Source organism: Grampus griseus (assembly GCF_964374135.1).
Source record: "Grampus griseus genome assembly, chromosome: 7".
NCBI classification, from domain to species: Eukaryota; Metazoa; Chordata; class Mammalia; order Artiodactyla; family Delphinidae; genus Grampus; species Grampus griseus.
In genome coordinates, this window is record NC_139001.1 from 47,351,138 (window position 1) to 47,362,410 (window position 11,273).

An 11,273-nucleotide genomic window follows, 5' to 3' on the forward strand; every position below is an offset into this window, starting at 1 on the left:
CATTGTAGTTCAGCTTCTTCTTCTGCCCAGTGCTTCTTTTTCTCCCTTCCTTTTGTAGATATTAATCCCCAATAAACTATATTTCACTCCAAACTCCATTTTAGCACCTGTTTTGGGAGAATCCAACCTGTGACACCTATACTCTATAGACTGTAGTTCCTTCCTATTGTAAAATGATGGAGTTACACTTTACTCTTTATTATGTAAACATATTATTGTGGTAATCATTATCAAATTTTTTGTTATAAATAGGTTATAAATAGGTTATAAATTGGTTATAAATGTGGTTATAAATAGGTAAAATCATTTTTCTGCTTTTTATTGATATAACAACAATGACAGTCTTTATTAATTTACCAGCTAATGTCTAGACAGTTCTAATAAAAAGATAAATGGGAGCATTAAATATCTCTTCATTGTAATACAGAAGCATTTTAAGGGAGATCCTCAAAATACTAAATGAAATTTAGATCTAAACATCCTTATGGATCATCAGATGTGATCCTTGTATAAAATGAGTGTTCTACCTGCTGAATCAGAATATTTTAAAGCCCAACCACTTCACTTTCAAGTTTCTTTCTGCCCTACTAATGTTAAAGGTTACCTTTTCTTCCTAACCATGAAAGCTATTACTCCCCAGTGGCAGGGAAAATGCTAACTTGTTAGTTCCAGTACAACTGTATTCAACAGCACCAGTTTTTTCTTCATAATAGCATATCTACTTTTCTTATGTCATCCCATAGGGAAGTCATCATAGGGAATTTGAGATACCGATAAAAAAAATAGAGGCTTCCCTGGTGGCGCAGTGGTTAAGAATCCGCCTGCCCATGCAGGGGACTCAGGTTCAAGCCCTGATCTGGGAAGATCCCACATGCTGGGGAGCAACTAAGCCCGTGTGCTACAGCTACTGAGCCTGCGCTCTAGAGCCCACGAGCCACAACTACTGAAGCCTGCGGGCCTAGAGCCCGTGCTCCGCAACAAGAGAAGCCACAGCAATGAGAAGCCTGCACACCACAACGAAGAGCAGACCCTGCTCCACACAGCTAGAGAAAGCCTGCACGCAGCAATGAAGACCCAACACAGCCAAAAATATAAATAAATTAAAAAAATATATATATAATAGTCCATCTAAAATCACAGCAAAGATAGAAACCTGAATGGACCTTGATTACAGAACTAGGTAACTTCCTGTAGATACTGGCTATTGAACTTTTAGTGTGAGAAAGTTGGAGTCCTGGGATACTGTAGGTTGGTGTATATCTCAATGAACAAAATTTAAGACTTCCATAATATAGCAAATGGTTATGACAAAGGCTAAATGTTAGTAAAACAGTTGCTTGTCTTCACTGGCAAGCAGTGAAGACAGTTTTCCTCTGCCTGGAGAAGACAATGGGAGGGAGGCCTGTGAGGGAGAATTTTAACACCTCCTCCAACCTGTGAACCCTGACCACTAGGAGGAAAGGTGGACTAGGGGCTTCTCAGGGCTATAATCAGGGAGAGGGAGTTTAACTGGTTAGACGTGCACTTGGGGAGACTGATTCATTTATATTTGATTACATTCCCCAAAATTCAGGTAATTCCTACCAATGAAAATGCTGATGCCAAGCTGTAGACAAGAGAAAAGATGTTTAAATTTTCCTCACTTATTTCCATCATATAAATATGAATGTAATACTGTTTACACATACATAAAGTTATAAATATAAATATTACTCAATGAGTCATAAAGTCTTAGATTTAGAAAGACAGAGATCTTCTAGTGCAACTTCCTATTCACTATGGAAAATTCGTTCTTTTTTTTTTCCTTTTTTTTTGCGGTATGCGGGACTCTCACTGTTGTGGCCTCTCCCGTTGCGGAGCACAGGCTCCGGACGCGCAGGCTCAGCGGCCATGGCTCACGGGCCCAGCCGCTCCACTGCATGTGGGATCTTCCCGGACCGGGACATGAACCCGTGTCCCCTGCATCGGCAGGCGGACTCTCAACCACTGCACCACCAGGGAAGCCCAAATTCTTCTTTCTTTATGACAGATGTTCAATAGATATTTACTGAGCACCAACTTAGTGAAAGAACAAAATATAAATAAGGCACATTCTCCTCCCTTTTAGAACACAAAGCCTAGTTGAGCTTGAAAAGATACCGAAGATAGCAACAATTTGGACCTCCAAAATGATGTTTTTTTCCCTTATAAATTATGCTCTTAGATATTGATGTTTAACTCTATTCACCCTGAATTACAGATTTGGTTCTCTTAGAGAACTGATAGCACTTAATGTGAAAATATATCGGGCTACTCTAGCTTTTGGCTTTCAGAAAAAGCCACTCACAGGACATCACCTCTGCTAAGTAGGACTTTTTGTGCTTTTCAAACGTTAATGTACAAGCACATCACCTAGGATTTTAGTAAAATGAAGATTCTAATTTATTTAGTTGGAGTGGGACCTGAAACTCTGCATTTCTAATGAGCCACTTAGATGCCATGCTGCTCTTCAGAGGGCCATTTTGGACAGCCTACTACTCTTGAGGTTTTCTCTTTACCCAGTTATATTATTATTTTCCGAAGAAAGACAATGGTAGTGATAAAATTCCAATCCCATCAATGATTTCTCTAATCATGGCAAATCAAACCTGATTCTAGTATTCTAGTCAGTTTTATTATTGCTTATAAAGTTCTATAATTGATTTGTAACTTGTGGGAGCATCTTAAATTTACTTTCAAATGTTCTGGTCTTTTAACATCTCAAGCACTGATAGTTTCCAATTTAGTTTTCTGTGAAAGGCAAATAGTTTTCCTTTTCCTTTTTAAACGAATAAATTGTGGAATTTTAATTCTTAGGCACTTTTAACAAGGAGGTCTTTAATACATGGTTATCTATTGAGAAAAATGATTTTCAATATGATAAATATTATGAATTAAAATAAATTAATTCTTTTTTCTGCCTTGCACTATTTCATTGGTGTCTAACTGGCATTTAACATGGTATTAATAATTTTTATATTTATTTATGCTTTTGAATTTTTACATATATAAGAAAGAGCACCTGCTTGTTATGTAGAGAATAAATTCCTCCAGCACTGCTGCTTCCTTCCAAGTGAAGGGAGCTCCTCTTAGATAAACCTTCTGTTTTCTCTCCACACCATCACTCATTCCTCTGGAAGGAGGAAGAACACCTTACTTTATTGATGATTTAGGGTAGATAATTAACCGTAAGCCAAGCCCTTTTTCTTTTCTTCCTCTTTGTTAGCTGGCTTTCAGCAGAGAGCATATTATCTGCTTTGTCCCTTTATGCCATGGGATTTATAAGGCCACGCCCCACTTCCTACCATAGAGATGTGACCAGATGGATATCTGTGTAATTGTAGAGGTCAGTATCAGAGAGCTCACTTAGCCACAGGTATGAATTATGTCTTGCAATATTGGCTGATTGGTAATACAGTTGATATTTTAATTTCCATAAGCTGATTACTTTGTCTGGATTGGTTCAGATTTGGGTGGAAAGAGAGGTACATTTAAAAAAATATATTGTCATACTGTAATATTACTATGTGCCTTTCATTTATGTAAGTCATACCTAAATAAAAACTGAATATGAGACAAAAATAATTGCTATAGAAAATGAAAACACTAGCTTGAAAAGATATATGTACCTCCATGTTCATTGCAGCATTATTTACAATAGCCAAGATATGGAAACAACCTATGTGCCCACTGATGGATAAATGGATAAGGTAGATATGGTATATATATGCAATGGAATATTATTCAGCCATATAAAAGAATGAAATCTTCCCATTTGTGATAATACGGATGGACCCTGAGTGCATTATGCTTAGTGAGATAAGTCAGACAGAGAAGTACAAATACTGTATGATATCACATGTGGAATCTAAAACCAAAGCCAAAAACAAAACCCAAGCTCATAGATACAGAGAACAGATCAGTGGTTGCCAGAGGTGGAGATTCAGACATGGGCGAAATGGGTAAAGGGAGTCAAAAGGTACAAACTTCCAGTTATAAAATAAATAAGTCGTGGGGACGTAATGTACAGTGTGGTGATTACAGTTAATAATGCTGTATTGCATATTTGAAAGTTGCTAAGAGAGTACATCTTAAAAGTTTCCATTACAAGCAAAAAAATTCTGCAACTATGTCTGGTGACAGATGTTAACTAGAATTATTGTGGTGATCATTTTGCAATAAAAACAAATATGGAATTATTTTATACACCTGAAACTAATACAATGTTGTATGTCAAATGTACCTCAAGAAAAAAGAATTGCTATAAGACAGTAAGAAAAACAAGAGACAACTTCTGTATAGGGGAAGAATTAATGGAACATTGAATTGGGCCTTAAAAATAGTTTTTAATAGTGTTAAAAGGTGGTAATAAAAAGTCATAATATTTCAAAGGAGATAATTACATGAGCAATCACAGAAATATAAAAAGTTCTAATTTAGAGAATGATAACCTTCTTTAGCTAAAAGATGAGTTATATGCAGGGTTTGTGTGTGTGTGTGTGTGTGTGTGTGTGTGTGAAGGGCAAATTCCAGAAAAAGAGTAATTGTACTTATATTTTTAGGTGTCTTGAAAGTCCGCTGAAAATTTTATTTTGAAGAACAATTGAAGATCTGAGTAAGAAAGTGACTTAATCTGATCTGTATTTAAAGGAAATAACTCTAGAAACTTTAGGAAGGCAGAAATAGAGTGGAGGAGATAAATGATCAATTAGAAATAAAAATTAGAACAGGTTAAGAGTAATTGGAATTTGACCCAGGGCCTTGGAAGTGGGAATATAAAGGAAGGAATGTTTTTGAGAGACTTTGAAGAAGTTCAATCTTTATTGCTTAGCAACTGAATAAATGTGGGAGAAATGGGGGAAAATGATAACCATAAATAAAATTTTATGCCTAGTTATGAGTGGGACTGTAATGAAATTAAATAGAAATATGTTTTCAGAAAGACTAATGTTTAATGTAAACTTAAACGTTTAATGGCAAGTTTAATGGAAAAGTTAAGTGTAGTTTTAGATATGATGGGCTTTTAGTGCTCTTGAGACATCTAAGGCATCTACAGAATAAAAACTGAATTTGAGGTTGTAGTCAATTGACACTTCAGACCTTTGGATTTTGAGAATTACTGGTAGTGAAGGGTGAAGCTGTGGAGGTAATGACTTAAAAATAGAGAGTATAGGGGCTTCCCTGGTGGCTCAGTGGTTGAGAGTCCGCCTGCCGATGCAGGGGACACGGGTTTGTGCCCCGGTCTGGGAGGATCCCACATGCCGTGGAGTGGCTGGGCCCGTGAGCCATGGCTGCTGTGCCTGCGCATCCGGAGCCTGTGCTCCGCAACGGGAGAGGCCACAACAGTGAGAGGCCCGCGTACCGCCAAAAAAAAAAAAAAAAAGTATATTAGCAAAATATTAGGAAGAATGGCTGTGGAAACAAGCTTAGGGAATATATTTGAGTAATTGGACTAGGGAGAGATAAACAATTATGGACTATAGAAATGAACTTTGCATACACGTTTGTCTATATAATTAATGAAATTTGAGGTTGGTGTTTATGTTAAGAAACTTCTAAATGTTACTCAAACTTTATGATTTACCAAATACAATGGGAAGATGGAAAAGACCATCTCTTAATACCTCAAACAAAAGTACTGAATTCATTGCTTGATAAGCAATGGAAAGCTGTACTTGGAAGGTTCAGTTTCCCCCCAGAAAGCAACAACTAACCTCATAGGGGATTTTGGGGGTGTGGCTTTAAGAGATTAGCAAACATCAAAAAGTAGGAGGGTTTGATTAAATGATTGATTACATGATTACTGGTGGCTTGCTTTTATAGGTTTGGGGACTGATGTAAAATGGTCTGAAATTGATTCTGGGTCAGCACGTGTCTTCGTGGAGAAGTTCCAGTACACTGTTGGAGCAAAAAAGATACAAGTTCGGACTCACTGGAGAGGGTAAGAGGAACAGTTTGATTTTACTGGCATCATTCCTCCCCTAAGGTCTTGGACCTTGATTTCTCCCATGGGGGAAAGTGAGAGTGTGTGAGTGAGCTCCCAGCTTCCCAAACTATGTGGAACACTGACAAAGAGACTCACTTCTCTTTCATCCCATCCAGGGTACTGATTCATGAGCTGTATTACTAGGGAGTGGGACGAGTCTGGGAGAGTGGCAGCTAGGGCTCTCAAAGGGCATTAAAGAAGCACAGATCCTATTGGGTAATGACATCAACAACTCCATCAAGAAGCCAATGAGCCTTTAGGGATGCCTCACCTGCATTTTCCAGTAACTGGCCCACAAGCATCCCAAGCACTCTGTGTGCCTCACATGCATGCATTCCCATCCTCTAGCTGACTTGCTATGTGCACTCCCAATGGTGGTGTTGAGAGCAAGCTTTGGGAGACAGCTAATGAGCAAACAGAGAATGCTGGCTCAAATCTGCAGGCCAGGGGAGACCACAAACATGAGCTTTAGCACCACCTTTGGGAAAACAAAAAGGTGTGTCGCTGGATTGAGAGGAGGCATACTTGCTTACAAATTTTGCCACAAGAGGGAGCAAAAATTGCGGAGCAGGTGAGTTCACAGAAGGTCTGAGAAAGCATCAGAATACTTAACAGGGATGAGGGAAGTTATTTCTCTCCTGAGGCAGTTAGTAAAGACTGGAGAAGGTGACTGCTACTTAAAATGTGAAGAGAGCAGTGCAAAACTTAAAGGAACATGAAAAATCAAGGAAACATGACACCATCAAAGGGTCACAGTAATCTTTCAGTAGTCAATCCTAAAGCTGTGGAGATCTGTGATTTACCCAGTGAAGAATTAAAAGTAACTGTTTTAGTGAAATTCAATGAGCTCCAAGAAAACACAGAAAGGTAATCCAACAAAATCAGGAAAACAATACACAACAAAATGAGATGTTTAACAAAAAGATAGAAATCATAAAAAAGAACCAAATAGAAATTCTGGAGTTGAAGAATAAGACAAATGAAATGAAAAATGCAAATGAAAACATCACCAGAATGTTTTCAATAGTAGAAAGAATCTGTGAGTTAGATGAAAGGAACTTTGAAATTATCAAGAAGAACAAAGATAAAAGAATGAGAGTGAAGAAAGGCTATGTGATCTATGGAATACCATCAAAAAAAAAAATTGCAAATTGATGGGGTTCCAGAAGGAGAAGAGAGGGAGCAGGGGGCAGAAAGCTTATGTAAAGAAATAATGGCAGGACTTCCCTGGTGGTCGAGTGGTTAAGAATCTGCCTTCAAATGCAGGGGACGTGGGTTCAATCCCTGGTTGGGGAACTAAGATTCCACATGCTATGGGGCAGCTACACCTGCGTGCTCTACAGCCCGCGTGCCACACAGAGAGAGCCCATGTGCTTCAACTACTGAGCTCGTGCACCACAAGTGGAGAGAAGCCTGCATGCCGCAACAAAAGATCCTGCATGCCACAACAAAGATCCCACATGCTGCGACGAAGACCCGACACAGCCAAATAAATTTAAAAAAAAAAAAAAAAAAGAAATAATGGCTGAGAGCTTTCCAAAGCTAGGGAGAGATTTAGATATCCAAGTTCAAGAAACTCATAGGTCACCAAACAAACTCAACTTAAAGAGATCCTTTCCAAGACACGTTACACTAAAACAGTCAAACATCAAAGGCAAAGAGAGAATCTAAAAAAGCAGCAAGAGAATAGGAGCTTATAACATAAAAAGGACCCCCACTAGGCTAATAGTGGATTTCTCATAAGAAACTTTACAGGCCACTAGAGAGTGGGATGATATATGCAAAGTGCTAAAAGAAAAACAAACAAAACAAAACACTGCCAACAAGAATATTCTATACAGAAAAGTTATCCTTCAGAATTGAAGGAAATGATCCAGCAATCCCACTTCTGGGAATATGTCCAAAGGAATTGAAATCAGGATTTTGAAGAGATATCTACACTCCCATGTTTATGGCAGCATTGTTCACAATAGTCGAGATATGGAAACCACCTAAGTGTTTGTCTATAGATGAATGGATAAAAAGATCCTGCCGAGGAAATCCTGCCGTTTGTGACAACATAGGTGAACCTTGAGGACGTTATGAAAAATGAAGTAAGTCAGAGAGGGAAAGACAAATACTGTATCATATCACTTATATATGAAATCTAAAAAGCCAAACTCATAGAAACCAAGAGAAGAATGGTGGTTGCCTGGGGCTAGGAATTGGGGGAAGTGGGGAGATATTGGTCAAAGGGTACAAATTTCCAGCTATAAGATGAATAAGTTCTGAGTATCTAATGTAACAGCATGATAATTATATTTAACAATACTGTATTATATACCTGAAAGTTGCTGAGAGTGTAAATCTTTAACGTTCTCACCACTAAAGAACTAGTAATTATGTGAGGTGATGGAGGTGTTAGGTAACACGACTGTGGTCATCATTTTGCAATAAAAGTATATCAGATCAACGTGTTGTACCCCTTAAGCTTACACAATGTTGTATGTCAATTATATATCAATAAAGCTGGAGGTAAAAAGTACATATGGGAGTTGAGGAGGCAGTTTTGGAAAGATAATGGTTTTTGGAGAGAGGAAGGTTAAAAAAAAGTGAAATGGATACTGTATTTCAAGGAAAAATAAATCTGGGGGAAATTTTAAAGTTTGTGGAAGGCGAAAGAAAACAACAGAAATTGGAAGGACAGACACATACACTCCTCAAAAGGCCACCTCATAAAGAAAGTGCAGTTTTATACACTAACAGAAGAGATTTCTCTTGAAATAAGAGTCTTGTGAGCTACTCCAAGCCATCAACTTTGTTTATCAAATGTGGCAACAGGGCAGTCTTCACACAACTCTACATAAAACTACTACAAGAATAAAACTGAAGAGAATAAAAATATTTTACCTAATAAAATTTCCCTTCCCTGCACAAAAAACAACTATGAAGCAAAAGGCTGTTTTAACACAAAATACCAAGCTGAATTAAATATGTTCAAACAAAAATTTGAGGATATAAAAACAAGCAGGATTTAACCTTAGTTTTTACTAAGAAGAAAAATGGACAAAAAGAGGAAAAAATTAAACAAGAGTTTTGTATTCTAAAAAAATAGAAAAGTCATAACAGGAGAAAAATCATAACAGATTTGAAGACTAAATTACAGATGCTCAAGTAAAAATATACACCAGTGAAATTTTAAGAATGACTTTAAAGGGAAAAAACTGAACTGTGATCATGTTGGTACACCCTTATGAATGGAAAGACCAATACCCTGCCATATATAGGCCCACTGGTTCTTTGCTCATGTGGAGGACAGAGCACTCACCATGTGGCATGCTGATTTCCACACTCTTAAAAGACGATGGCTAACTAGAATCCTCTAAAATGCCTTTGCTGCTGCTGCCTTTGCCTCTGTTTCCAAAAATGGTCCTCATTCTCAGGGTTATAGGTAAAACACACCCAAGACATTACTGTGGTGTAGTCAAGGATAAACCCAGCATAAGCCTGTGATTCTAAGCCCAGTAAAGCCATGGGAACACCTTTAACCCGGACAATAATTATTTGAGACTCTCTGGAGTAAGAAACTTGTAAATATTAGCAGTATAGAGAGGACACTCTCTCCCTTAAGTATATCCGTTAACTACCGCAAAAAATTCAAAACACAATAACAACAACAAAATCCCCCAAAACCCTGGGTACAGGAGGAGGAAACTCAACACTCAAACAGAAGCCCACAGTTTGACCCAATTGGAAACCAAAGTTTTCTAAAATAATGCATACAACAAAAAGATAAAAGGGCACTGGTTGGCATTTGTGCCTCTACAACATAGTGTTTTTTTGTTTGTTTTTTTGGCTGCTTTGGGTCTTTGTTGCTGTGCACGGGCTTTTTCTAGTTGCGGCGAGTGGGGCTACTCTTTGTTGAGCTGCACAGGTTTCTCATTGCTGTGGCTTCTCGTTGCGGAGCACGGGCTCTAGGTGCACAGGCTTCAGTAGTTGTGGCTCGTGAGCTTAGTTGTTGTGCGGCATGTGGGATCTTCCTGGACCAGGGCTCGAACCCGTGTCCCCTGCTTTGACAGGCAGATTCTTGACCACTGCGCCACCAGGGAAGCCCTACAACATAGGTTTTGAATTAACTTTAACATATGCTGAAATGTACCAATTGACAAAAGTTAATGTCTTAATTATGGGCCTCAAATTACAGTTTTTCCTGGAGATATGACTAAATTTAAGTGAGATGCCAACTAATTAACTAACATTCACACACACTCTGTCCCCAGACAGTAGAATAAATATGTAAGGAACAAATACTAAGACAGACACAATATTCTGGGCCATAATCCATGTCTCAATAATTGTTAAAATATTCACATCATAAAAAGTATGTTGTGTGAGCCTAGTGGAATTAAATTAGAAGTAAATATAAAGAAAATCTAGAAACTGTCAACATATTTGGAAATTTTTTTTTTCTGACCAAAAAATTTAATTAACCAAAAAATTACAATGGCAGAGAAAATAATAACAATAAAGAGAAATTATAAGAAGTGGGAGTCAGGGTAGAAAAAATGCAAAGGCCTTGCTCTCTAGGAGACCAGTACTGCAGCTGGGCTGGCCTCAGCCCCAGCCCCTTCTGAGTTTTCTTTGGCTGCTGGCGTCTTGTCTTCCCCCATGAGACGAATATTGTGTTTTTCCCGGAATTCATTTAGTTCTTTTCCCTTTGCCAGAAACCGCTGTGTCAGTGTCTCAGTAATCTTCTGTATCTGCTCCTGGTTGTTCTCCAGGGCAGGCAGCACGTCTTTGACAGTTCGCTCTATCAGCACCCTCCAACCATGCGGTAGCACTTGCAGGTTTCATCTACCACCTTCAGAGTATCAATCACTAGACAGTGCTCATTTAACTCCGTCTCCAACTCAGCTGCTTTGGAGGCCAGGCCCCGCTATTCCTGCCGAAGGCGATGGAAGCCAGCAATTACTTGCTCTGCTGATGTGAACCCCTTTCCCGGAGTCGCTCCGGCTGCTCTTGCCAGTGCGACCACTGCTCTCTGCCGTCTTCATTGCTTGCTGGGCTTCCAGTCTGCCCATATTTGGAAGTTTAAGTACGTAATTCTGAAAAATCCACCAGCAAAGAAAGAAACAACAGAAATTTTAAAGTATTTTAAGCTGAATGAAACAAAAAAAATTTGTGCAACACAGCTAAAGACTGCTTATATAGGAATTTATACCACTAAATATTTAGATTAAAATATAAATCTCAAGACAATAATATAAACTTGATCTTAAGAAATTAGAGA

The 11,273-nt window shown here is 38.4% G+C and overlaps 1 pseudogene across 1 annotated transcript; it reads right to left on the minus strand.

Moving 5' to 3' along the window:
• Window positions 1-10,566: 10,566 nt before the first annotated feature.
• Window positions 10,567-11,064, minus strand: LOC309825363 (prefoldin subunit 2-like; annotated as a pseudogene). The gene has a single exon. The product of its transcript is annotated as a prefoldin subunit 2-like (transcript).
• Window positions 11,065-11,273: the final 209 nt, after the last annotated feature.